The sequence below is a fragment of the Narcine bancroftii genome, chromosome 11 (genome assembly GCF_036971445.1).
Source record: "Narcine bancroftii isolate sNarBan1 chromosome 11, sNarBan1.hap1, whole genome shotgun sequence".
Taxonomy (NCBI): Eukaryota; Metazoa; Chordata; class Chondrichthyes; order Torpediniformes; family Narcinidae; genus Narcine; species Narcine bancroftii.
The window spans coordinates 57,719,041-57,746,775 of NC_091479.1; the positions used below are offsets into that span (position 1 = coordinate 57,719,041).

At 36.7% G+C, this 27,735-nt stretch overlaps 1 long non-coding RNA gene across 7 annotated transcripts in view; it reads right to left on the reverse strand.

Annotated features, from left to right (window-relative positions):
- LOC138745467 (uncharacterized) overlaps positions 1-27,735 on the reverse strand; it is a 100,999-nt gene that overhangs the window by 66,048 nt on the left and 7,216 nt on the right. The window contains exon 3 of one of the 7 annotated variants that reach the window (XR_011346289.1): positions 711-846. The exons of 5 other annotated variants lie outside the window; for them this stretch is intronic. This is a non-coding gene — a long non-coding RNA (uncharacterized lncRNA). Of the gene's footprint in view, positions 1-710; positions 847-9,523; positions 9,727-27,735 lie in introns of those variants that run through there. One more of the 7 variants, XR_011346287.1, reaches the window with a different exon arrangement.

Here is a 27,735-nt window from a genome sequence, read left to right on the forward strand (position 1 = left end):
TTTTAACACAGAGGAGGTTTTTGGTTTAAAATAAATAATTTAATTGTAATTATGTGAAAATATCAATGGTGTGAAGAAACAAAATAAGGTGGCATAAGTATTAAGCTAAACTCAGAGTCTACGGGCACGAGAATTATGAAACTGCAGAGAACCAAAACAATTACAGTATGGAAATAGGCCATCTCGGCCTCTCTAGTTCATACCGATCTAAGTGAACTCCTGCAGTCCCATCTACCTGCATTTTATCCATCTCCCTCCATTCCCCTCTCAGCCATTTATGTATCTAACTTTTCTTTAAATAACAAAATTTCCTTTGCTGTGACAACCTCTTCTGGAAGATCATTCCACTCAGTCACCACTCTATGAGTGAAGTTCCCTCTCATTTTACTTCTAAATTTTTAACCTTAACTCTTAACTCGTGACCTCTTTTTAAAAATTTTCATCTACCCTCAAGTGAAAGAGCCTATTCTAATCTACTCAATATTTTAAAAAAACATCTATAAAATCCCCATTAACCTTCCATGCTCCAATGAATAAAGACCTAATCTATTTAATCTTTCTTCATAATCAAGATTCTGAAATCCAGACAACATTTTAGTAGATGGCGTCTGAACCTTTGATAACTTATTGATATCCTTCCTATAATTTGGTGACTAGGAATGTACACAGTCTTCTAAATTTGTCCTCACGATTGCCTTGAATAGTCTCACCTTCACTTGCCAACAATTTTATTATATTCTCTGATTCATGAAGGCCAGCGTACCAAACATTTTCTTCACCACTCTATACACATGTGATTCCACCTTCAAAGATGATGAACTGTTATTCCTAGATCTTCCTGTTCTTCTGTGTGGAGAAGATTTTATCATTTGAAGGTTCACAATTTGCTTTTATTACTTAGTCTCTTACAACATTATAGTTGACACACAAATTTACTGTCTTCCCTGAACAAATGGCTGATTGCTGATCTAAACAACCACCCTGGCTCCTCATTCGGTCCTCTGTGAAACTAGAAGATCGATGAGTTATCTCTAACAAGAAGTATTGTATTTTTTTCTCACAAGTTTCTTTTGGTTCTCTTTCTCTGTTTTGATAAGCTTTAATGACCTTCAAGTTGATGGATTTTTGACATAAGTTTTAAAGACATTTGTTTTATCAGTTTCAAGTGTTCCTGTTATCACATGTACTCTGATTGTTAATGTACAAGCTTATTCTAGCTGGGGAGATGTGGATCTTCACTTTTAGAGGATACAGGTCTCTTCCTGGTACCAGACTTTTAAAATAAAAACTTCCTAAGCAGTAATTCCTCAGTGCTTAAGTTTCTTTTCTACAACATTCTGTATTCTTCAGAATGCATGTCTCCTTTTATTATTATTAATCTTTATATGTCTCGTGCATGTCTCCTTTTATTATTTTTTTCCAAAATGAAGCACTTCATACTTTTCAATATTAAACACCATCTGCCATCTTTCATGCCACTCTTCCAAGCAGTCCATTGCTTCTGCACTGTCAAAACGCTTCTTCACTATCCACCACTCCACTTATATTTCTATCATCTGCATATTTACTTATCCTGTTTTCCACTCCATCATCAAATACATTAATGTAAATGACAAAAAACAAAGCACTCAATATCAATCCCTGAGTCACACCACTTGTTAGCGGCTTCCAGCCTGATGGACTCTTATCCACACCCTGTTATCCACCACAGCTCTCTGGATTCTACTTTCTAGCCACTGTTTAACCCATTTGTCTATCTCAAAATTAATACATAGCGCCTGGTCTATCCTTACCAACCTTCCATGCTGGAGATATCGAAGGCTTACTGAAATCCATAGACAACCTGTACTGCTCTTCCCTCATAAACATTCCTCATCACCTCTTCAAAGATTTCAACATGATTTGTTGAACATGACTTTCCACGCACAGACCCATGTTGAGTATTGTTGATAAGACACTGTATCTCTAGATACTTATATGTATTATCTGTAAAAATAATTAGATTAGCATACCGACCACCGACGTCAACCTTGCAGGCCTATATTTGCTAGGCTTACTCCTTGATCCCATTTTATACAAAGTGAGATATGTCACTCCTCCAGCACTACACCTCTCTCTAATGACTTTTGAAAAATTACTATCAGAGCCTCCGCTATTTATTTACTGACTAACATGAATGTCATGGGTAAAATCCCATTGGAACCTGGAAACTTTTCCAACTTTATATGCTTCAAAATCTCCAATACCCCCTCATGCCTGATTCTAATATTTGCAATAATTTCCCCTTTTGCTTCCATTATCTTGCCCAGTTCAATATTTTTCTCCTTACTAAATAGTGAATAAAAGTACTTGTTCAATTTCTTGCTGATCTCCTTTGGCTCCACACACAGTTGTTCTCCCTGATATTCTGAGAGACCAATTTTATACTTCACTCTCCTTTTACCATTATCATATTTGTAAAGCCCTTCAGAATTATTTGCACCCTGATTGCTATGGCCACCTCGTTCCTTCTTTTCGCTTTCCTCACTTATTTCTTACGATTCTTTTACAATCAATGCATTTTCCAATCATCTCATTTGCATCTTGTTTCTTATATTTATGTTCACATCCCTTTTTATTTGAACCAAATTTCTAATATATTTTGAAAACAATAGCTCTCTCGAATCTTTGGCTCTTCCTTTCATCCTAACAGGAACATAATAATTCTGTACCCTCAAAATTGCACCTTTCAAAAACATCCAATTCTCTTCTACATCTTTCCCATAAAACAAATCATCCCGATCCATACCTGTCAAATCTTTTTTAACCTATTGAAATCTGTCTTTTTCACACTCAACAACCTCAATTTTGGACCAGACCTATCTTTTTCATAATTATATTGAAATTAATTTCAATATGATCATTGGATCAGAAGTGCTCCCCAACACATAACTCTGCCACCTACCCTACCTTGTTCCCCAAGAGAAGATATAACACTGCCCTTCTTGAATTGGTACCTCAATGTATTGCTACAAAAACTATCCTGCACACATTTTACAAATTCTGATCCATCCAGCCCTTTCACAGAATGTGTTTTCCAATCAATAATAGGAAGATTGAAATTCCCTTCTAACACAACCCTGTGTATATTAAAAATCTCAGCTACTTGCTTACACATTTGCTCTTCTATTTCTTGCTCCTCACTAGGTGTTCTATGATACACCCCTTAAGTGTAACTTCTTTCCCATTTTTCAATTGCATCCACATCCGCCTCCCTTGATGAGGCCTCCAATCTATCTCGTTAAAGCACTGCTGTAATATTTTCCCTGACAAGTAATTACACACTACCCCCTCCTGTCCCTCCATTTCCATCTCTGTTGTACCAGCAATATCTAGGAATATTTAGCTGACGGTATGTCTCACAAATCGCTAACATGTCACACTGCCAAGTGCCTATCCACAACTCCAGATCGTCCAACTTCCTTAAAATACTCCTCGCAATAAAGTAAATGTATCTCAGAGAATTAGTACGTATTTTCTATGTTTGTCCCTACCTTTACAGTCAACTCTTGTATTACTTTCCATCATTCCCCTCCATTTCTATACTGATCATTTTCCTTCTCAGTCACCTGTCTACCCACCCCAATATTTGTCCACAAACCTTCACGGTTAGCAGTCTTCCTGCTGTTCTCATTTATATGATTCCCTTCCCCCCACCATTATAGCGTTACATATCCTGACCATGCATAGAAAATACTCGCGGAGGAAATCTGCTCCCTCTGGGATTCAGTCGAAACCCTTCCATTCGGTACAGGTCCATCCTCCTCCGAAATGGTCCCCAGTGATCCAAAAATTCGAATCCCTGACCCTTGCGCCACCACTTCAGTCATACATTCATCCTCCACTTTGTACTATTCATGCCCTCATGGTTGCAACCCACAGGCAATAATCCAGAGATTACTCATTTCATTTTCCTTCTTTTATGCTCCCTACATAACTCACTATACTCATTTTTAGGAAATCTACACCCTTTTTCCCTATGTTATTGGTCCCAACATGTAATACGAACTCTGGCTCATTTATACCCCCCCCCCCCCACACACTGGATCCTGGAATCAGGGAGGTTCTTCTCAGTGAGTCCATACTATCCCCTAATTGTCTAAACTATTAAAACCCCTGTACTTACTGCCCTCCCCTGCCTTCCCACACACTTCTTAGCTACAGAGGCCCACCTCGTGCCAGAAGTACAGCCACTGATGCTTTCCCCAGCTCTCACAGGGGAGTACCTATTGTTGTGAGTTACAATTACAGCAGTCCTGTCTAGTACCTTACTCTTCGATTTTTGTCCCCTAACCGTAACCTCCTCCTCCTCATCCTTATCCTCCTCCTGTGTGCCATGGCAACCACCCAGCTGTACCTCCTGTCGATGAATTCCTCACTCTTTCTGACCAGTGCCAGGTCGTAGAGCTTTTACAGCTTTTAGCATTTCCCTAACACGGTTCCTGAGAAGCTGCAACTCAGAATATTTAGTGCTGACATGAACGTCTGTGAGGCTGGAAGACACCAATATCTCCCACATCTGGCACTGAGAACAGCCTAATGCTCTCTCACGCATATCCTCTCAACCCTCAGCTCAAAAGAGAAGCCTAAAAAGCTCATTCCTTCGCTCTTCCACTCACTCACTGTCCTTTCCTGACCGTATTTTTTATTGGCCCTCGACCAATTAACACATTTACTCATTTCGCACCCCTCGTCCTCTGAGCACTGCCGAAACTCCTACTCCTCCGATTCTGACTCATCCTCCAACCATCTATGCCCAAGCGCCAGTAAGTCACTGATTTTAAGTACTTACCTCACTCCCCACCCCTCCTCTATTGAACACCGCTGTTACAAGAACAAACCAACAACTACAAAGAAGGCATATCTCACAGGGGTAAAGATGAACAATTACTTTATTAACAAAGAATCACCTTCAAACTTTAATTCAAAATCCACCCTTTTATAGCAATGCCCACTAGTTACTAAGCAAATTTATATAACAGTTTAAAACTAATACATTCCCCAGTCTAAATTATATTTAGATTACATATGGAATTAAAATCTAAGTTATACTTCCAACCAGCCCACAGAAAACTTAGACACAAAACAAACATAAAAACACACAAGACTCACAAAACTTCGATCTCACTGAAGCAAAAATCATAAACAAAATTCAGTTTGTTTGGTAATCTGAAGCCAAAAGATCTTTGAGAGAGCACAAAATTTGAATTTGTCTTGTGTTGCTTGCAGAGGGAGGAACCATCTGGCTTGATCCGGATCCTTCTGGCTGCCTTCAGAATATTCATCCTTTTTGAAATCCCAGCATTCTAAACCATCCTCCAGGCCAAGACTCATGTTCTGGGCCTTCTTCCACTCCACGGCACCAAGTCGTCCAAGTCCAGAATTTTTTTTCATTTTCTGCACATGCTCAGTCTGTCTCCCACTCACTCAGCAGTCGACCTTCACCTTGGCTCTCTAAGGGAAACTGTCACTTTTAAATTTTTTAACATAAAACCACACAACACATAGGCCAATACACAACACAGAACTCTGTAACACCGTCTAAACTCTGACTCTTCTGAAGCCAACTCATCACTCGAACCAACTAGTTAAATACACTCTGCAGGTGGTAAATGAAGCTTCACAATTTGAAAACTGTTTAAAAATCTTTTAAAATTCACAGTGGGGCTTGATCGTGGTGAAACTGTTTGGAGGGTGTGGTGATTTTATTAAAAGGGAATATCAAGCAATGTTAAGCATCCAAAAGAGGTACAAGATGCTGAAATAACTTTATTCACATGAACAGAAGAGGGGTGTCGGAATAAACTGACTATGTTCCCTGCTAGAAATGTGGAGTTAATAGAGTTCTGCAGGGAAATTTTAATTTTTTTCATTTTAATACAAATGTCCTCAAATATCCGCAGTATGAACACCATTATGATGAACGTCAAGGATATCTGATATGCCGATGTGTATATTAGAAGAGATATGATAGGATTTTGAAAGATCGCCTGGTTCAAAATAAAGTGGAAATTTCATCATTATTTTGGAAAATGCTATTTCAAATTTCTGAATAGAATCTAATCATTGTGTTAACAGAGGGAAATAGAGATAACATTTAGGAATATTTTAGAGAGATCTATACCAATAAATTAAAGTTATAAGGTACATCAAACAAGTGATAATGACTGGAATCTATGTGCCAGCCGTTATATTATTGTTATGTTCTTTGAGTTTTAATGCTGTTAATGCCATTCCTGGAGGAGAGTGTGACAGATTATGTTGTGTTTTTATTGTATATAAATGTTTTTGTAAGATAAATTCGTGCAGATTTTTCGTGTATGTCGCATTCAAACACATTAAAATAGACTTTATTTAAAATACTGGAACTCTTGTGCATGCTAGACAGACTGGCACCAAGATCTGTTGAAAATCTTTTGAATAATGCCCCAAAAAAATCACTAATGGTAAAAAAAGGAAACGAATTAAATAAATCGTCGGATCCGCTATCTAGTGTAGAAATTACAGTTCTAAGAAGATCATGTGGTTTTGCAAGAAGCTAGAGTAAAACAGGTTTTCTCTCCGTGTGTGTGTGTGTGTGTGTGTGTGTGTGTGTGTGTGTTGTGTGTGTGTGTGTGTGTGTGTGTGTGTGTGAGAGAGAGAGAGAGAGAGAGAGAGAGATAGAGATTGAGAGAGAGAGAGATTGAGAGAGAGAGAGAGAGAGATTGAGAGAGAGAGAGAGAGAGATCAGTTTTATGACAGGAGCAGAAGTTTGGACTAGAACAGGACAATTTGGCAAGCTTGTAGAAATCCCCATTTGGATTATGGGTTGTGAGTGCTTAGTTTGGCTGGCTCAAATCCCTGTGATGAGATACAGGATGATAGGACTGACTGCCCAGTATTTCACTTGAAATAAAAGAAACAAAAAGGAACTCTATGGTGACATGAAAGAAAGACGTTATCATATGGGAAACCCTGATTGGGCAAGTTTCTTAGGCAAGTCACTGATGTTTTTGATTAATAGGGATTAATTTGTGTCCACGAACAACAAATATCTCTCTGAAAACAAACAAAAAAACTTCCTGAGTGGTTACTATTTACCTTTTTCAGAAATGTTAAATTCTGTGCCCAGTATATGAATAAAATTGCAGGAATTATAAGTGAGATTGGGCAGTTAACCAAATAACTTTTTTCTAAATTTACAAACACATTACACACACATGCGCTTTAAATTAGAAGGGGGATAAGTTAGGTTAGTTAAGTTAATAGTGATAAGTTAATGTTTGAAGGTAACTAAAAGCAACCTTTGTTTAAATAACCACTGTTTTGAGATGAGTAAATAACTCCCATTATGATCTTTTTACCCTGCCAGTTGCTGAATTCCACACAAAATTATACCATATTTTCTGATAAATGTCTCGTGTCTTCTATATCCGGTTTAATTCTATATCCAGATAGAAGGACCACATGCTCATATCTGCTAATTCTTCCTATGCTTCCGATATAATTAACATTCGTTAATATTTAGTTTCTACCTTTGAACAAGGATAGCTTATGTATTGTAATAACCAAACTCGAGCACACAAACAGACGATAAACCTTATTTTTATACGCTTGGGCAAATGTTAAATCATATGCTGCCGTATTTATGAACTTTATCAAGTTTGTTGACAATGTATCTCATTTAATCCTTTGAACTTTTCCCAATTGACTGTCTATCTTTCTTCTAGTCCTCGAGAAGCAGTGAATCGAATGACATATCTTCTGCCCGATACACTAACCTCACATGCGTTTCTTCAACCCACAGCAAGATTGGTTGAAACCTTCTGCAACAGCTCTTGAAATGCAACATGCAGAATATTCTTATACTCTTGTTCACCAGAAACACATACATTTTTTGATCAGGTTATCCTTATCCCAGAATTGATCACAATAATCCACGAATCTAAAGCCCTGTGTCATGTAACAACTCTTTATCCACCCATTAAACTGCCAACATTTCCTATTCCTGGCCTCCGTGGCACCAGGCAGAGGGAGAAATCCAAATATTACCGCCTTCAATCCTGCTTCTTATCCACCTTACCAAGTAATTATGCTCCGTCTTCAGGAAATCATCACCTTTCCTATCTATGTCACTGTTAGCAAGATTGACCATGCATATTGTTGCTCACATCTGCACTTTTAAATGCAGTAGACCCAATCTGAAATGTCCATAATTCTCTTATCTGGGTGGAAGCACGCTTTCCCGGAATTAACCGCTAACAGAAGGTCTCAGGTAAGTTGGAACCCCCCATAAACGCTAAAACTACGTTCATCATTCTTCCCACAGAACAATAAAACTTGGCTAGATTTCTCCGCAAACCGAGAAATCAGAGTCAACAGTGTAATAGGGTTTGTGGATGTTTTACCGGTCACTCTGAGTCTCATCAGTCCGCTAATTTTTTATTCGGATGAATCAAAAAGAGGGAGTCAATGTTCACCTAGTTGAAGTTTCTCAGAAAACATCTTAACAATTGTTTTGCTGCATATAGTGTGAGAATAAGTCATGAGTTTAAACCTATTATAGAAAAAAGAGCAAAAATAAGTGCTATGGAGTAATGTTTGTCAGACGATGGTTCAAAAGTAGGCTCGATGAATAAATGAATTCAACATATTGAAATAGATTGCTCGTACCATGTAAAGGAATAAATGATATACACAACATACACAGGATAATTGTGAGTAGAATTTATGGAGAAATCACAGATCCAGGCAGAGGTGTAAAATTAATCTATGTTCTGTCTCAATGCAGTGTTAAATCAATGTCTATGTCGATTTATATTGAACATGTAAAGGGTGTTTTATTAATTTCAAAATTGAAATAAATGGATACATAAATTCATAGATCATCTCACTTCTGAACTTCTCTGTGTCACTGTATAAATGAATGCGTTTGTGAAGGTGCTCAGCAGCTGAAGCCTTCGCACAATATTGACATATTCAAAATACGGCCTGACCGATGTTTTCAGTCTGAGGGCTTTTATACTGTGGTAGTAAACAAATTAAGCTGCTTTGGTTGTCCAGAGGAAAATAAATGTGCTCGAGATTGCAAGGAGTAAAATGATGGATTGTCTACGGTACACAATCTCCTGATCCACCACACTCACTGCTTATGGGAACTCACAGGCTCCTTTGCACCGACTGGACACCTAAATTGTTCTAATTGTGAGTGAGTTAAGTAAAAATATTAAACAGAAAGGGAAAACTGATTGGAGGAGCTAGTCAATCCACGAAAATACCATTCATGCTGGCATGTCATAAAATAATGGTGATATCACGCACCCTAAAGAGATTAGATGAGTGAAATGCGAATGGCCATTTTAAACAGAAGAGTGTGCTTAGTATAACTATAACAAGCACGGTGTTCTCCAGGTGCAGTATTTGATTTCCTGATGCTTTGTGAATATGGCCAGAAAATGATCAAAGGTGAAGGCAACCGTGAACCCAAGTCAACAGTCAACTGCCGTTTGAAAAAGGAAGATATTTAATCTCCACACAGTAGCGTAGTTCAAGCATGATTTCCACCAAAAGAGGCGGACCATCTGATGCAATAAAACACCAAAGACAAGAACCGAGAGAGCCGCAGTTGCCATGGCGACTAGGTAACTCGTGATACATTTGGAGATAGCGCACCTCCCGAGGGACAGAATCGAAACCATTCCAGGTTGACTGCAAAAATAAGACGAATAGAAACGTTCATGAAAAAAAAGTTAAACGTATGTTAGTGCTGCAAATGCTGCATTTACTTAACCAGTCAGCAGACAATCAAAATCAATTCATTTAAAGTGTTTTATAAAGACGTTTCACCTCTTTTAATTCGTGTTTTGCACAGGGAGTTTTCTTGGACTGTTTATGTTCCCCTGACTTCGTGTTGTGGCAAAGCGTTTCTTCATGCACCCAAATCTTCAATATGAAATCACACATTTCCGAATTTCTCTCTCACACTCTCTCTCTCTCTCTCACACACACATACACGAACAATCTCTCTCAAACATACACACACACAATCTCACTCAAACACACAGAATCTCACTCAAACACATACACACACACACAATCTCTCTCAAACACACACGCAATCTCTCTCAAAAACACACACACTAACAATCGCTCTGCAACCACACACACATACACACACACGCACACACACACACACATCAGGAAAACATGCAACTCATCAACCTAGATTTGTCGCATTCATTATCCAAAGAGACACCAGGAGAAAACTGATAATCGTAATTCAGTTGCACAAAAACTATGAAATTATTTAAGTTCTTCATTTATGTCGTTACAAACATTCTCAAGTGACAAATTGACAGCCTCTTACGCGAGAAAGAATCATAATTCAGTGGTCATAGATTAGCGAACATTACTATACTGAGTCCCTTCACACCTTAGCTACCTTGGCCAACATGCTGTGCAACATCATAAATTGCTCACTTAACCCTCTATTGTTCTTATATCAATGTGTCATAGAGAGTATTTTCCATGTCCCCAGTGTTTTAACCACTAGCTCAACACCACAAATGCATACTGTGCTCGGAACGTTAACGATTTGACTTGATGTAATCATATTTGATTTGCGCATACGGAATACTGTTGGCAAAAAGAAAATGCATTATTGGTGACCATGTGCAATTTGCTCATTAGTTACATGTCGGTTTCAGGTAAATCACCAGTCCGATGTATAAAACATTTGCTGTACATGAAGCATTTATTTCCTATGCCATCATTCACAGTTGTCTTTTTGATCCACATTTAAATTGGACAACAGCTTGGAAAAGATCAAGTGTAAGCAAAAGTTATTAATACTTCTTGGCTTTTGGTATCGACCTTGTTCCAATTTCGAGTACGTTAAATGTCCAGGATGAGCACAAAACAATGATAGCGCCAGCGAATATGGATTTGAATCTGGATATGTCTGTCTCATAATTGTACCATCTCCCAGTTCTTCCAGGGATTTCATCCGAACATTGTTGTATTCTAACCATCCAAAAGGTTCACGTTTTTTAAGTTCATTTTTCACGCTAGATGGGCCAGTTTCATTGTTGTTTGAACTTAACATATTTCTAAAATAAGTAAGAATTTGCGACGGGGGGAGGGGGGGGGGGTGGGGTGGGGGGACACTGTGCGTGGATGTTCTATATTGGGGGTGGGCAAATATATATTTTAAAGGTCACATTCCACCTTAAGAAATTCCCTATGCCATATGCTCTGTGATAGTAAGTGATTACTTAAGGTGGTATGTGAGTGGAGAGAAAAAAAATTGAAAAGCACTGCTTTAATCGTACCTAATTGACTCGTTATTTGCATGGTTTCAGAGCTCAAAGGAAATGGGCCAATGTCAATTTGTCTCAAGCAAAATATTTCAGTAACAATTTGGTCTGGAGCAGTATTTAACAAACTTCTGGAATATGGAATACTTAAGGTGGAATGTAAGTTTTTAAAAAATATATTAGCTGCCCACGACTGTTCTATAACACACCAAAATCAATATTCATCATTACAGTTACAGATTATTGAATACAACAGGAAGAAATTCTAATTTATTTCTGGATGTTACCCCATCCACTTTATTTATCATTTCCTGAATATTTCTTCATACATTTGGTCTACAAGCCATCAGTAAATTATTGAACACTGAAATGGTTGCAATCATGGGATAATATCTATCTATCTATCTATCTATCTATCTATCTATCTATCTATCTATCTATCTATGTCTCTAACAATATTCATCTAGCTCTTTAGCTATCTATATTTCTTTCTAGATATCTATCTATCTATCTAGATATCTATCTATCTATATATCCATCTATCTGATAAATTATCCATCATCTTCCCTCTCTATCATTATATCTATCTATCTATCTATCTAGCAATATTCATTTCATTATTCTGCTATCTTTACTTCCATCTATCTTATTCATCTACTATTCGGATATCTTTATTTCCATCTATCTGTGTTTCTGTCTGTCTATATACCTATCTATCTATCTATACCTTGTTGACTCTCCCTATCTATCTATCTCCATCGGGCACACAAAACTCAAAACGGTCAACCAGTTTACCTATCTCGGCTGCACCATTTCATCAGATGCAAGGATCGACAATGAGATAGACAACAGACTCGCCAAGGCAAATAGCGCCTTTGGAAGACTACACAAAAGAGTCTGGAAAAACAACCAACTGAAAAACCTCACAAAGATAAGCGTATACAGAGCCGTTGTCATACCCACACTCCTGTTCGGCTCCGAATCATGGGTCCTCTACCGGCACCACCTACGGCTCCTAGAACGCTTCCACCAGCGTTGTCTCCGCTCCATCCTCAACATCCATTGGAGCGCTTACATCCCTAACGTCGAAGTACTCGAGATGGCAGAGGTCGACAGCATCGAGTCCACGCTGCTGAAGATCCAGCTGTGCTGGATGGGTCACGTCTCCAGAATGGAGGACCATCGCCTTCCCAAGATCGTGTTATATGGCGAGCTCTCCACTGGCCACCGTGACAGAGGTGCACCAAAGAAAAGGTACAAGGACTGCCTAAAGAAATCTCTTGGTGCCTGCCACATTGACCACCGCCAGTGGGCTGATATCGCCTCAAACCGTGCATCTTGGCGCCTCACAGTTTGGCGGGCAGCAACCTCCTTTGAAGAAGACCGCAGAGCCTACCTCACTGACAAAAGGCAAAGGAGGAAAAACCCAACACCCATCCCCAACCAACCAATTTTCCCCTGCAACCGCTGCAATCGTGTCTGCCTGTCCCGCATCGGACTTGTCAGCCACAAACGAGTCTGCAGCTGACGTGGACTTTTTACCCCCTCCATAAATCTTCGTCCGCGAAGCCAAGCCAAAGAATCTATCTATCTAACTCTCAATCTATCTATCAATCTGTCATTCTTTCCATCTATCTATCTATCTATCTATCTATCTATCTATCTATCTATCTATCTATCTATCTATCTATCTATCTATCTATCTATCTATCTATCTATTTTTTCTATCTAAAAATATTCATCTAGCTATTCAGCTATCTTTACTTCCATCTATTGATCTGTCTATGGATCTATCTATCTATCCATCTATCTATCTATCCATCTCTATATTTCTCTATCTATAATTCATCTAGCTATTCAGATAACTTTACTTCTATCTATCTATCTATCTATCTGTCTATCTATCAATCTGTTTACATACCTATCTAAATATAAGCATCTAGCTATTCAGCTATCTTCTATCTATCTTCTATCTATCTATCTATCTATCTATCTATCTATCTATCTATCTATCTATCTATCTATCTATCTATCTATCTATCTATCTATCAGTCTATCTCTATCTAACTATCTATAAATAGATATTTATAGATAGATATTTTAAATAGATATTTTAGAGCTATTTTTCTATCTCCATTTCTATCGATCGTTCTATCTAATTAACTATCAATCTTTCTATTTATGTATCTATCTATCTACCTACCTTCATATCTATCTATCAATATTCATCTAGCTATTCAACTATCTTTACTTCCATCTATCTATCTTTCTTTCTTTCTATCCATCCATCCATCCATCTATTTATCTATTGATCTATTGATCCATCTTTCTACCTATCTCTCTATATATATCTCTGTCTATCTAATGATATATTCAACTAGATATTTATCTATCTGTCCTTCTATCTTTCTCTATCTATCTATCTAACTATCCATCTTGTTATTTATCTTTCTTGTTATCTGCCTGTCAGCCTGTCTATCTATCTATCTCTGTATCAATCTATTAATTTATCCATTTATCTATCTATCTAACCATATTCATCTCACTATTCAGCTACCTTAACTTCCATCATTCTTTCTGTCTTATTATCTTTCTATATATCCTTCAAGATATTTTTCTATCTTTCTTCCTATCGATAAATTGCACTATCTTTCTATATCAATTGAACTATTTTTCTATCTATCTATTAATCTAACAATATTCATCTAGCTATTCAACTATCTTAACTTTCATCTATCTTTCCATCAATCTATCCATCCATCTATCTAACCATCTCTCAATCTATCAAACTATCTATCTTTCTATCTCTATATCCCTCTATCTATATTTTGTCTCACTATTCAGATATATTTACTTCGATCTATCTTTTTTTGTATCTTTCTATCTAACAATATTCATCTTGCTATCCAACTATGTTTACTTCCATCTATCTTTCTTTCCATCAATCTATCTTGCCCTCTATCTTTCTGTATGTCTCGCTATCTATCATTCACTCTATCATTTTCACAATCTATCTATGCATCTATCTATGTATCTATCATTTTATCAATCTATTTATCTATATAACTACCTATATATCTATTTAACAATTCATCTAGCTGTTCAGCTATATATTCATCTAGTGATTTACCTATCTTTACTTCCATCTATCTTTCTATCTATCTCTATATCACTCTAACTATATTTTGTCTAGCTATTCACCTATCTTTACTTCCATCTATCTTTCTTTGTATCTATATTCACCTAGCTATTCGGATGTCTTTACTTACATCTGTCTGTCATCATTCTTTCTATCTATCTAACTTTCTATCTATATACATCTTTTCTCTATCTTACTGTCATTATTTCCCTCTCTCTGTCTATATATCTATCTATGAATCTATTTATCTATCTATATAACTATATTCATCTAGCTATTCACCTATCTTTACTTCCATCTATCTTTCTTTGTATCTATATTCACCTAGCTATTCGGATGTCTTTACTTACATCTGTCTGTCATCATTCTTTCTATCTATCTAACTTTCTATCTATATACATCTTTTCTCTATCTTACTGTCATTATTTCCCTCTCTCTGTCTATATATCTATCTATGAATCTATTTATCTATCTATATAACTATATTCATCTAGCTATTCACCTATCTTTACTTCCATCTATCTTTCTATCTAACTCTATATTTCTCTATCTATATTTCGTCTAACTATTCAGATCTTTTCTTCTATCCATCTTTCTTTGTATCTCTCTTTCTAACAATCTGTAGATCAAACTATATTCATCTAGCTAATCTACTATCTTTACTTCCAGCTATCTTTCTATCTAACAATATTCATCTAGATATTCAGATATCTTTACATCCATCTATTTTTCTATCAATCTATATCTCTTTCTTTCTGTCTGTCTATCTATTAATTATACTATCTATCAGTCAATCTATCCATCTGACCATCTATTTGGCTATATATCTATAATTTGCTCAATCTATTTATATATCTATATACCAATCTATCAAACAATTCATCTTGCTATTCAGCTATCTTTACTTCCATCTATCTGTCTTTCTATCTCTATATCCCTCTATCTATTCAGATCTTTTCTTCCATCCATCTTTCTTTGTATCTCTCTGTCTAACTATATTCATCTAGATATTCAACTCTTTACTTCCAGCTATCTTTCTATTCAACAATATTCATCTAGCTGTACAATTATCTTTACTTCCATCTATTTTTCTATCAATCTATCTCTTTTTTTTGTCTGTCTATCTATCTGTCTATCTACCTACCTAACAGTATATATCTAGCTATTCAGCTATCTTTATTTCCTTCTATCTTTCTTTCTATCAATCTATCCATCCATCTATCTAACCATCTCTCAATCTATCAATCTATCAATCTATCTCTATATTCCTCTATGTATATTTTGTTATTTTGTCCAGCTATTCAGATATCTTTACTATCTTTCTTTGTATCTAACAATCTATTTACATTCATCTAGCTATCCAGCTATCTTTACTTCCATCTATCTTTCTTCGTATTGATCTATCTATCAAAATATCTATCTTTCTAACTATATTCATCTAGCTATTCAGCTATCTTTACTTTAATCTTTCAAACAATCTATCTATCTAACTAACTATATTCATCTAACTATTCAGCTATCTTTTCTTCCATCTATCTTTATTTATATCTATCTGTCTATCTACCTATATATATTCAACTAGATATTTATCTATCTTTCTATCTATATCTATATTTCATCTAGCTATTCAGCTATCTTTACCTCCATCTATCAAACAATCTATCTAATGATATTCATCTAGCTATTCATCTATCTTTACTTCCAGCTATTTTTCTATCAATCTATCTCTCTTTTTTTTTCTCTGTCTATCTATCTGTCTACCTACCTACCTATCTATCTAACATTTCATCTAACTATTCAGCTATTTTACATCCATCTATCTTTCTGTCTATCTCTCTTTCTCTCTATCTGTCTCTCCTTTCAATCAATCTATTAATGTATGATTTTCTCAACATATGTATCCATCGCACAATCTCTCTATCTAACAATTCATCTAGCTATTCAGCTCTTTTTACCTCCATCTATCTTCCTTTTTATCTATCTTTCTTTATTCACCAGCTATTCAGATATCTTTATTTCTATCTATCTCTATATCACTCCATCTATCTTTCTTTGTATCTATATTCACCTAGCTATTCAGATGTCTTATATCTGTCTGTCATCATTTTTTCTGTCTATCTATCTTACTTTCTATCTATATACATTTTTTCTCTATCTTACTGTCATTATCTCCCTCTCTCTGTCTATATATCTATCTATGAATTTATTTATCTATCTATATAACTATATTCATCTAGCTATTCACCTATCTTTATTTCCATCTATCTTTCTATCTAACTCTATATCTCTATCTCTTTCTTTGGCTTGGCTTCGCTGACGAAGATTTAAGGAGGGGGTAAAAGTCCACGTCAGCTGCAGGCTCGTTTGTGGCTGACAAGTCCGATGCGGGACAGGCAGACACGGTTGCAGCGGCTGCAGGGGAAAATTGGTTGGTTGGGGTTGGGTGTTGGGTTTTTCCTCCTTTGCCTTTTGTCAGTGAGGTGGGCTCTACGGTCTTCTTCAAAGGAGGTTGCTGCCCGCCAAACTGTGAGGCACCAAGATGCACGGTTTGAGGCGATATCAGCCCACTGGCGGTGGTCAATGTGGCAGGCACTAAGAGATTTCTTTAGGCAGTCCTTGTACCTTTTCTTTGGTGCACCTCTGTCACGGTGGCCAGTGGAGAGCTCGCCATATAACACGATCTTGGGAAGGCGATGGTCCTCCATTCTGGAGACGTGACCCATCCAGCGCAGCTGGATCTTCAGCAGCGTGGACTTGATGCTGTCGACCTCTGCCATCTCGAGTACTTCGACGTTAGGGATGAAAGCGCTCCAATGGATGTTGAGGATGGAGCGGAGACAACGCTGGTGGAAGCGTTCTAGGAGCCGTAGGTGATGCCGGTAGAGGACCCATGATTCGGAGCCGAACAGGAGTGTGGGTATGACAACGGCTCTGTATATGCTTATCTTTGTGAGGTTTTTCAGTTGGTTGTTTTTCCAGACTCTTTTGTGTAGTCTTCCAAAGGCGCTATTTGCCTTGGCGAGTCTGTTGTCTATCTCATTGTCGATCCTTGCATCTGATGAAATGGTGCAGCCGAGATAGGTAAACTGGTTGACCGTTTTGAGTTTTGTGTGCCCGATGGAGATGTGGGGGGGCTGGTAGTCATGGTGGGGAGCTGGCTGATGGAGGACCTCAGTTTTCTTCAGGCTGACTTCCAGGCCAAACATTTTGGCAGTTTCCACAAAGCAGGACGTCAAGCGCTGAAGAGTGTGTTCTCGCACCAACCCTCTTTTCAATCTTCTTCAGCATGATGCTGAACCAAGCCATGAAAGACCCCAACAATGAAGATGCTGTTTACATCCGGTACCGCACGGATGGCAGTCTCTTCAATCTGTGGCGCCTGCAAGCTCACACCAAGACGCAAGAGAAACTTGTCCGTGAACTACTCTTTGCAGACGATGCCGCTTTAGTTGCCCATTCATATCTCTATCTATATTTCATCTAACTATTCAGATCTTTTCTTCTTTCCATCTTTCTTTGTGTCTCTCTTTCTAACAATCTATCAATGTTTCATCTATCAAACAATCTATCTATCTAACTATATTCATCTAGCTATTCAGCTATATTTTCTTCCATCTATCTTTATTTATATCTATCTGTCTATCTGTCTATCTACCTATCTAACAGTATATATCTCGCTATACAGCTGTCTTGACTTCCATCTATCCTTCTATCTACATCTATATCTATATTTCATCTAGCTATGCAGATATCTTTACTTCGATCTATCGTTCTTTGTATCTATCTATCTAATGATATTCATCTAGCTATTCAACTATTTATCTTCCAGCTATCTTTCCATTGAACCTATATATAGAGTTCTATTGAACTCTATCAAACTATCTATCTATCTCTATATTCCTCTATCTATATTTCGTTTAGCTATTCAGATATCTTTACTTCTGGCTATCTTTCTTTGTATCTAGCAATCGATCTACATTCCTCCTGCTATTTAGTTATCTTTACATCCATCTATCTTTCTATCCATCTCTATATCTATATTTCATCCAGCTATTCAGATAACTTTACTTCTATCTAATTTTCTTTGTATCTAACAATCTATCTACATTCATTTAGCTATTCAGCTATCTTTACTTCCATTTTTCTTTATATTTATCTATCAAACAATCTATCTATCAAACTATATTCATCTCACTATTCAGATATCTTTATTGCTATTTATCTTTCCTTGTATCTATTTATCTAAAGATATTCATCTAGCTATTCAGCATTTTCATTTCCAGCTATCTTTCAATCTAACAATATTCATATTGTTATTCAACTATCTTTAATTTCATCTATCCATCTTTCTATCAATCTATTCTTCGCTCTATCACTTTGTCTGTCTCTCCATCAATCAATCACTATCTATCAATCAATCTATCTATCATTTTCTCAATATATCTAACCATCTATATATCTATCACTTTCTCAATCGATAACTACCTATCTATTTAACAATTCATCTAGCTATATTGCTATCTTCACTTCCTTCCACCTTTCTATGTATCTATCTATCAAACCATCTATCTAACTAACTATATTCATCTAGCTATTCAGCTATCTTTACTTCCATCTATTTTTCTTTGTATCTATCGATCAAATAATCTATCTATCTAACTATATTCATGCAGCTATTCAGCTATCATTTCTTCCATTTATCAACCAATCTATCTATCTAACCATATCTATCTAGCTATTCAGATATATTTACTTCAATCTATCTTTCTTTGTATCTATCTATCTAATGACATTCTTCTATTTAACATTCAGCTATTTTTCTATCTAACAATATACATCTTGCTATTCAACTACCTTTACTTCCATTTATCTTTCTTTATATCTGTCTGTCTCTCTACCTGCCTAACAGTATATCTCCAGCTATTCAGCTATCTTTACTCCCATCTATCTTTCTATCTATCTCTATATCTGTATTTCATCTAGCTATTCATATATCTTTACTTCCATCTATCTTTCTTTGTATCTATCTATATTCACCTAGCTATTCTGATGTCTTTACTTGCATCTATCAGTCATCATTCTTTCTGTCTATCTATCTACCTTTCTATTTATATACATCTTTTTCTCTATCTTACTGTCATTTTCCCCATCTATATATATATATATATATATATATATATGAATCTATTTATCTATCTAAATAACTATATTCATCTAGCGATTCACCTATCTTTACTTCCATCTATCTTTCTATCTATATCTATATCTCTCTATCCATATTTCATCTAACTATACAGATCTTTTCTTCTGCTATCTTCACTTCCTTCCATCTTTCTATCAAACAATCTATCTAACTAACTATATTCATCTAGCTATTCAACTAGCTTTACTTCCAGCTATCTTTCTCTCTAACAATATACATCGAGCTATTTAGACATACAGCATGGTTACAGGGCGTTTCGGCTCTCGAGTCTGTGCTGCCTAATTATCCTCCCAGGAATGTTTTGAACAGTGTTAAGGATCCTGGAGCCTCTGGGGAAAACCAGTGCAGATACGGTGAGAGTATACAAACTTCTTACAGAAAGTGTGGGATTCAAACCCAGGTAGCTGGCAGTGTAACAGCATTGTGCTATCTGCTACGCTAACCATGCCAAGGGCAGTAGAAACTCAGGTCACGCAGCCTCCATAGAAAGTAAAAGGCAGTTAACATTTCAGGCTTTCCCAGGTGCACCTGGGGAAGGTGCCCTTCCCCAGGTGCAACAAACATCCATAATAAAAAGTTATGGGATAGTTAGGCAACACAAGCTTACAGGTGAATACTGGTGGGAGGGGGAAGAAGAAAGAAGCTGAGAAGTGATGGCAAGAGGGCTCAGAAGGGTAACTCTCTGATGGGAGAAGGAAATGAAGGGAGTGAGGATCTGGAGGAGAGGAACGGAGGAGAACAGAAACTGGAGAAATTGATATTGATTCCCTCTCGTTGGAGAGTGGCAGGATGCAAGATAAGATGCAATGCAGGGTCTCCAGGTGGCGCTCATGGAGTGAACACGTTTTGGTTTTTGCTCCATAAAATATACTATTTTTAACCTGTATCCACCTTTGAACTAACTTCACAGAAGTCAGAAAGATCTTTATTATTTCTCTAATTATACTTGAGTCTGAAAATTTTGAAGAAATGACTGAAGGAAAAGCTACACGAGCTAAAACCCGGGCAGAAGAAGGTAACGGCCGAGAGAAGAAACAACCAGACATTAAACTAAGTGAGATGACCTTCACTGACTTTTTAAAATTCTTTCGTGATGAATTCAAAGATGTTTGTCGCAAAAAAGACCTAGCTGAACTTCGTACAGCTTTAATTGCCTCAGAAGCTGAAACCAAAAAACAACATACCTTAATTGCAGCTCTTCAAACTGAAGTTCAACAAAAAGAGATTAGACTGACTGAGGTCGAACAGAAACTTTCCAAAGCAATTAAACAACTAGAAGTGCTCCAGCTGAAAAGCATTGATTCAGAGAACCGTTCGAGAAGACAAAATATTCGTTTGGTTGGAATTCCTGAAGGCATTGAGAAAGGAGATCTCCTGACGTTTTTTGCCGAGCTTTTAAAAGAAGCATACCCATCCGAATTCCCTGCTGATCCACCGCTACTTGATAGAGTACATCGTATCTGGAACCGAAATGCTGAAGCTTCCAAACCCAGAGTGGTGATGGTCCATATGCATTACGTGGGTACAAAGGATAGATTGATTCATACAGCCAGAAGACTTGGAAATGTGACTGTTCGTGGCTTTAGTCTAAGAGCCTATGAAGATTTTAGTCCGGAGGTAGTACGCGCTCGAAGACTGTTTAAAGATCTGATGTCCGAATGTTTTGAGAAGAAACTGAAACCTGCGCTCCTGTATCCTGCAAGGCTCAGGATTTCTCCGGAGAACCAAGCTCGTCAAATATTCGACTCCGTGTCTGCAGCACGGAACTACCTGTCGGCTAATTTCCCGTCTAGCGCGACCCCTCAGCCCGAGTGACCGATAAAAAATGCGGTAGATATCGGTCTTTTTCAGGTTAATAGTCAGATTCTGATTTCTGACCATTCGAAAAGTAATAGATCATTATAGCTCTAATTATCCTGTTCATCTTTAACACATTTTTATATATTTTCTTTCTCCTCTGTGAGAATTTTTTTTTAAAAATATATAAGTGTATGTTTAATTTTATATTAATCTATACTAATAATATGATTATATTCTTTACTATTTTATTTCTGAATTACTGAAAATGGCGATTTTTTATTTTTTGTTTATTAAAACTTTTCATGGTTTTTTTTTACATTCGCCATTTTCTCTTTGTCTTTCTTCATAAACTAATTTTAAAATGATTTAACTCTTTATGACTTTGTTTTATCAGTAGGTACTACACAATTATGATTTTTCTTTTATTTCTTTTTAAATATTTTTCTTTCAATATTTAGTATTTGATTTTAGCTTGAGTTATCCTTTTTATAAGTTTAGGTGGTGGATCTTATCTTAATATTAGGAGCTGCCGTCTGAAGACATGGGTAGTATTATCTCTTCCTTTTTCTCTGATCACTCTCTGGTCAGATGGGGGGCTTTGTGGGTGGGGGGTGGGTTTTGTTTTTCCTTCAGGGGTTTTTATGTTTCATTTTCTTTTGTTTTTTCTTGATTTTTCTTTTAGAACTACAGATATGGCTGACACGTCGTCATTTCCGGTCCTTCCTTATATCTTAATTCTTCTTCCGGGCGCATGGGTCCCTGCTTTGGTTAACCCTTTATATACTGGAGAGTTGACCTAAGTAATGGATCAAAACATTAATTTTGTCTCTTGGAATGCTAATGGTCTAAACAACATGTTTAAAAGGAGGAAGGTCTTTAAAGTATTCCAGAGACTGAAAGCACAGATTATTTTTTTACAGGAGACTCATGTGAGGAAGGAGGATAATCTGCGTTTTTTTAAATCTTGGAAAGGCCCACAATTTCATGCCAACTCATGCTCTAAGACTCGAGGTGTATCTATTTTTATTGATCCCTCTATTACATTTGTTCAACATGACATCACTGTAGACCCTAACGGCAGATTTTTATTGGTTACTGGGTTATTATTCAATATTAAGGTTGTCATGGTTAATGTTTATGCCCCGAATGTAGATCACCCTGAGTTTTTTAGATCTTTGTTTACTATTTTACCCAATCTAAATGAATATCATTTAATAATGGGTGGGGATTCTAATTGTTGTCTGAATCCCCTGCTAGATAGGTCGAAACCTTCACAGCTCCTACCGAATAAATCGGCTACATATATTAACTCTTTCCTTATTAACTGGAGCTGTTGATATTTGGAGATTTCTTCACCCGACAGATAAAGAGTTTTCCTTTTTTTCTCATGTATACCATTCATACTCGAGAATTGATCACTTTTTTATTGATTCACGTTTTATTCCACTTGTAACTGCTTGTAAGTATGACATTATAGCCATTTCGGATCACTCTCCATTACAACTCTCTCTTAAATTTAAAGACTCTGTTTCTACTATTAAGCACTGGCGTTTTGATGTTACATTATTGCAAGATTTAGACTTTGTTAAATTTATGAAAGAACAAATTAACTTTTTCTTTTCAACAAATTACACTACGGAAATTTCTTATGGAATATTGTGGCTTATATTCGTGGTCAAATTATTTCTTACTCAGTAGCTTTGAAGAAATGCATCAAAAACAAGATTCATCTATTGGTTGAGAAGATTAAAGACATTGATAAGAAATATGTGACTGATCCTACTGAAGAACTTTACAAACAAAGAATTGAACTGCAGATGGAATATAATTTGTTACTTACATCTTCGATTGAAAACCAGCTAATTAGATCTAAATCTGATTTTTATGTGCATAGTGAGAAATCGGGTAAACTGTTGGCTAATCATCTGAAGAATATTTCAGCTAGACACCAAATTGTGGAGATTTGCAAACAGAATGGAGAACTGACTGTTAACTAGGAAGAGATAAATCAATCTTTCCAAAATTTTTATACATCCTTATATAGTACAGAATCCCCTCAAGACCTTAGTAATATGTTTAATTTTTTAGAACATTTGAAATTCCTAAAAGTATTACCTCAAGATAACTTAGGATTAAGTAAACCCATTACAGATTCGGAGATCAATAATACTATTTTCTCACTGAACTCGGGGAAAGCACCAGGTCCCGATGGATATTCTGTGGAATTTTATAAAGCTTTTTCTTCTACTCTCTCTCCCTGGCTGATTAAGATGTTTGATGAATCTATCCCATTGGGTAAACTACCACAATCATTTTACAGAGCTATGATTTCTCTAATCTTGAAAAAAAATAAAGACCCGACCAAATGTTCTTCTTATAGACCTATTTCTTTGTTGAATGTTGATTCTAAGATCTTCTCTAAAATTCTAGCGACAAGGCTAGAGAAGATATTACCATATATTATCTCTGAAGACCAGACTGGATTCATTAAAAATCGTTATTCCTCCTTTAATATTAGAAGATTGATGAATATTATTTACACTCCTTCACATAAGTCTTCAGAATGTGTTATTTCACTAGATGCTGAGAAGGCCTTCGATAGAGTAGAATGGCCTTATTTATTTACAGTTCTTGAAAAATTTAATTTTAGTCCGATATTTATATCTTGGATTAAACTTCTTTATAATTCCCCAGTTGCCTCGGTTTTTACTAATACCCAAAGATCGCCATATTTTCGATTATTTCGGGGCACCAGGCAAGGGTGCCCCCTTAGCCCTTTATTATTTAACTTAGCTTTAGAACCTTTGGCAATTGCTATCAGAGAAGCACCCAATATTACTGGTATTATTCGTTGCAGGGATATTCATAAAGTATCACTATATGCAGATGATTTATTGTTATATATTTCCAATCCTGAAAATTCTATTCCTGCAGTTTTATCTTTATTAGCCCAATTTAGTAATTTTTCGGGATATAAACTGAATTTAAATAAAAGTGAATTATTCCCTTTTAATGGATGGGTCCCTATTTATGATAGTTTACCTTTTAAAATAGCTAGAGACCATTTTATATATTTAGGGATTAAGATTACTAAAAAACATAAAGATTTGTTTAGGACTAATTTTTTCCCTCTATTGGACCTGATCGGCAGTTTACTTACCAATTGGTCACCATTATCCCTATCCATGATAGGCCGAATTAATGCTATTAAGATGATGATCTTACCTAAATTTTTATATATATTCCAAGCTATACCTATTTTTGTTCCTAAATCTTTTTTTGATAAGGTCGATTCTAAATTGTCCTCGTTTATCTGGCAAAACAAGAATCCTAGATTGGGGAAAAAATATTTACAGAAATCTAAACTAGAGGGAGGGTTGGCATTACCCAACTTTAGAATTTATTACTGGGCAATTAATATTAGTTACTTAAGGTATTGGTTGAATTATTCAGAATTATCTCTAAATCCCCATTGGGTAAATTTAGAAATTAAACCGATACAAAATTTTTCAATTAGCTCTATTTTGGGAGCTGCTCTCCCTTTTACTCTTACTAAATTATATAAACAAATTGATAATCCAATGGCTAAACATACACTACGTATATGGTTTCAATTCCGGAGATTTTTTGGCCTAAGTCATTTTATCTTGGAAACTCCTATTGTACTAAATTTCCTTTTTCATCCTTCTCTAATTGATCAAGCTTATTTACTCTGGAAAGTTAAAGGTATAACATGCTTTTCGGATTTATTCTTGGATAACTCTTTCATGTCATTTGAACAATTATCCATGAAATATGATTTACCTCGATCTCATTTTTTTCGATATTTGCAGATTAGGAGTTTCTTAGTTTCGACTTTACCCTCTTTTCCCAATCGGGAGACTATGACTGTTTTAGAGGATATACTGTTTACATCTGGTACCGCACGGATGGCAGTCTCTTCAATCTGAGGCGCCTGCAAGCTCACACCAAGACACAAGAGAAACTTGTCCGTGAACTACTCTTTGCAGACGATGCCGCTTTAGTTGCCCATTCAGAGCCAGCTCTTCAGCGCTTGACGTCCTGCTTTGCGGAAACTGCCAAAATGTTTGGCCTGGAAGTCAGCCTGAAGAAAACTGAGGTCCTCCATCAGCCAGCTCCCCACTATGACTACCAGCCCCCCCACATCTCCATCGGGCAGACAAAACTCAAAACGGTCAACCAGTTTACCTATCTCGGCTGCACCATTTCATCAGATGCAAGGATCGACAATGAGATAGACAACAGACTCGCCAAGGCAAATAGCGTCTTTGGAAGACTACACAAAAGAGTCTGGAAAAACAACCAACTGAAAAACCTCACAAAGATAAGCGTATACAGAGCTGTTGTCATACCCACACTCCTGTTCGGCTCCGAATCATGGGTCCTCTACCGGCACCACCTACGGCTCCTAGAACGCTTCCACCAGCGTTGTCTCCGCTCCATCCTCAACATCCATTGGAGCGCTTACATCCCTAACATCGAAGTACTCGAGATGGCAGAGGTCGACAGCATCGAGTCCACGCTGCTGAAGATCCAGCTGCGCTGGATGGGTCACGTCTCCAGAATGGAGGACCATCACCTTCCCAAGATCGTGTTATATGGTGAGCTCTCCACTGGCCACCGTGACAGAGGTGCACCAAAGAAAAGGTACAAGGACTGCCTAAAGAAATCTCTTGGTGCCTGCCACATTGACCACCGCCAGTGGGCTGATAACGCCTCAAACCGTGCATCTTGGCGCCTCACAGTTTGGCGGGCAGCAACCTCTGAAGAAGACCGCAGAGCCCACCTCACTGACAAAAGGCAAAGGAGGAAAAACCCAACACCCAACCCCAACCAACCAATTTTCCCCTGCAGCCGCTGCAATCGTGTCTGCCTGTCCCGCATCGGACTTGTCAGCCACAAACGAGCCTGCAGCTGACGTGGACTTTTTACCCCCTCCATAAATCTTCGTCCGCGAAGCCAAGCCAAAGACAAGACTATATTCAAAATTCCCTCCAAAAGGTGTGATATCTAAATTATATAATATATTTACAAAAATAAATTCTGGGACTTTTGAAAAGTTTAAAAATGATTGGGAAAGAGAACTCAACTTTCATATTTCTAATGAAAATTGGAATAAAATTCTGCGACTGGTAAACTCTTCTTCTCTATGTGCAAAACATTCACTAATACAGTTTAAAGTTGTTCATAGAGCTCATATGTCTAAAGATAAACTCCATCGCTTTTATTCTCATATCGATCCTATATGTGATAAATGTCAATTGGAAATAGCTTCCCTTACACATATGTTTTGGTCCTGTCCCTCTTTACAGAATTATTGGAAGGAAATTTTTTCCATTATATCTACTGTTTTGAATATTGATTTACAACCACATCCCATTACTGCAATATTTGGATTACCTATGATAGATTTGACTTATTTATCTCTTCCTGCGGATCATATGATTGCTTTTCTTACACTAATCGCTAGAAGATCTATACTATTAAATCCTCCCACTGTTTTCCAATGGTTTACTCAAACTATACTATGTTTAAATTTAGAGAAAATTAGAAACTCTGTCTATGAATCCCCTTCTAAGTTTGAGTTAACCTGGCGACCATTTATTCAATATTTTCATTTGTGGTGAGTTGATCTGGCTCTGTTTTCTTTCTATGATTATGTATGATAATTGGGCTGTAAGATGAGATCGGAGTGATCGGCGTGGTTTAGCTATATCTGTAGGTTTTTTTAAAAGTTTTTTTAAAAGTTGTTTTAATTCAGATTTGTTTTTTCTTCTTTTTTGGGGTTTTTTTTCTCTTTTTTTCATATATTGTTATTAATTATATCTTTTTTTAGAGATAGTTCACACCCTAAACTGATCAAAATTTTTTTATGATATATTTTTATTCTGTAATATTATTGTTTAATATCTCTGTATTAATTCATTACTTACTATGTATTTTTTTTATATCTCTTTGAACTGTATGTGTTTATAAATTATAATAATAATAAAAAGATTGAAAAAGAAAGAAAGAAAAGATGCAATGCAGAGAAGGTGCTGGAGAAACTCAGCAGGATGCACAGCAGCCCAGGAAGTGAAAGACAGTTGACAATTCGGATTTGGACCCTTCGTTGGGAATGTGGATAAACAGGCAGTCACCCCGAATGAAAAGGAGGGAAGAGCAGGGAAAGTAGCACAGGTGAACGCAAGAGGACAAAACTGGATCCAAGTGGGAGGCGACCAGGGAAAAAGCTGAGA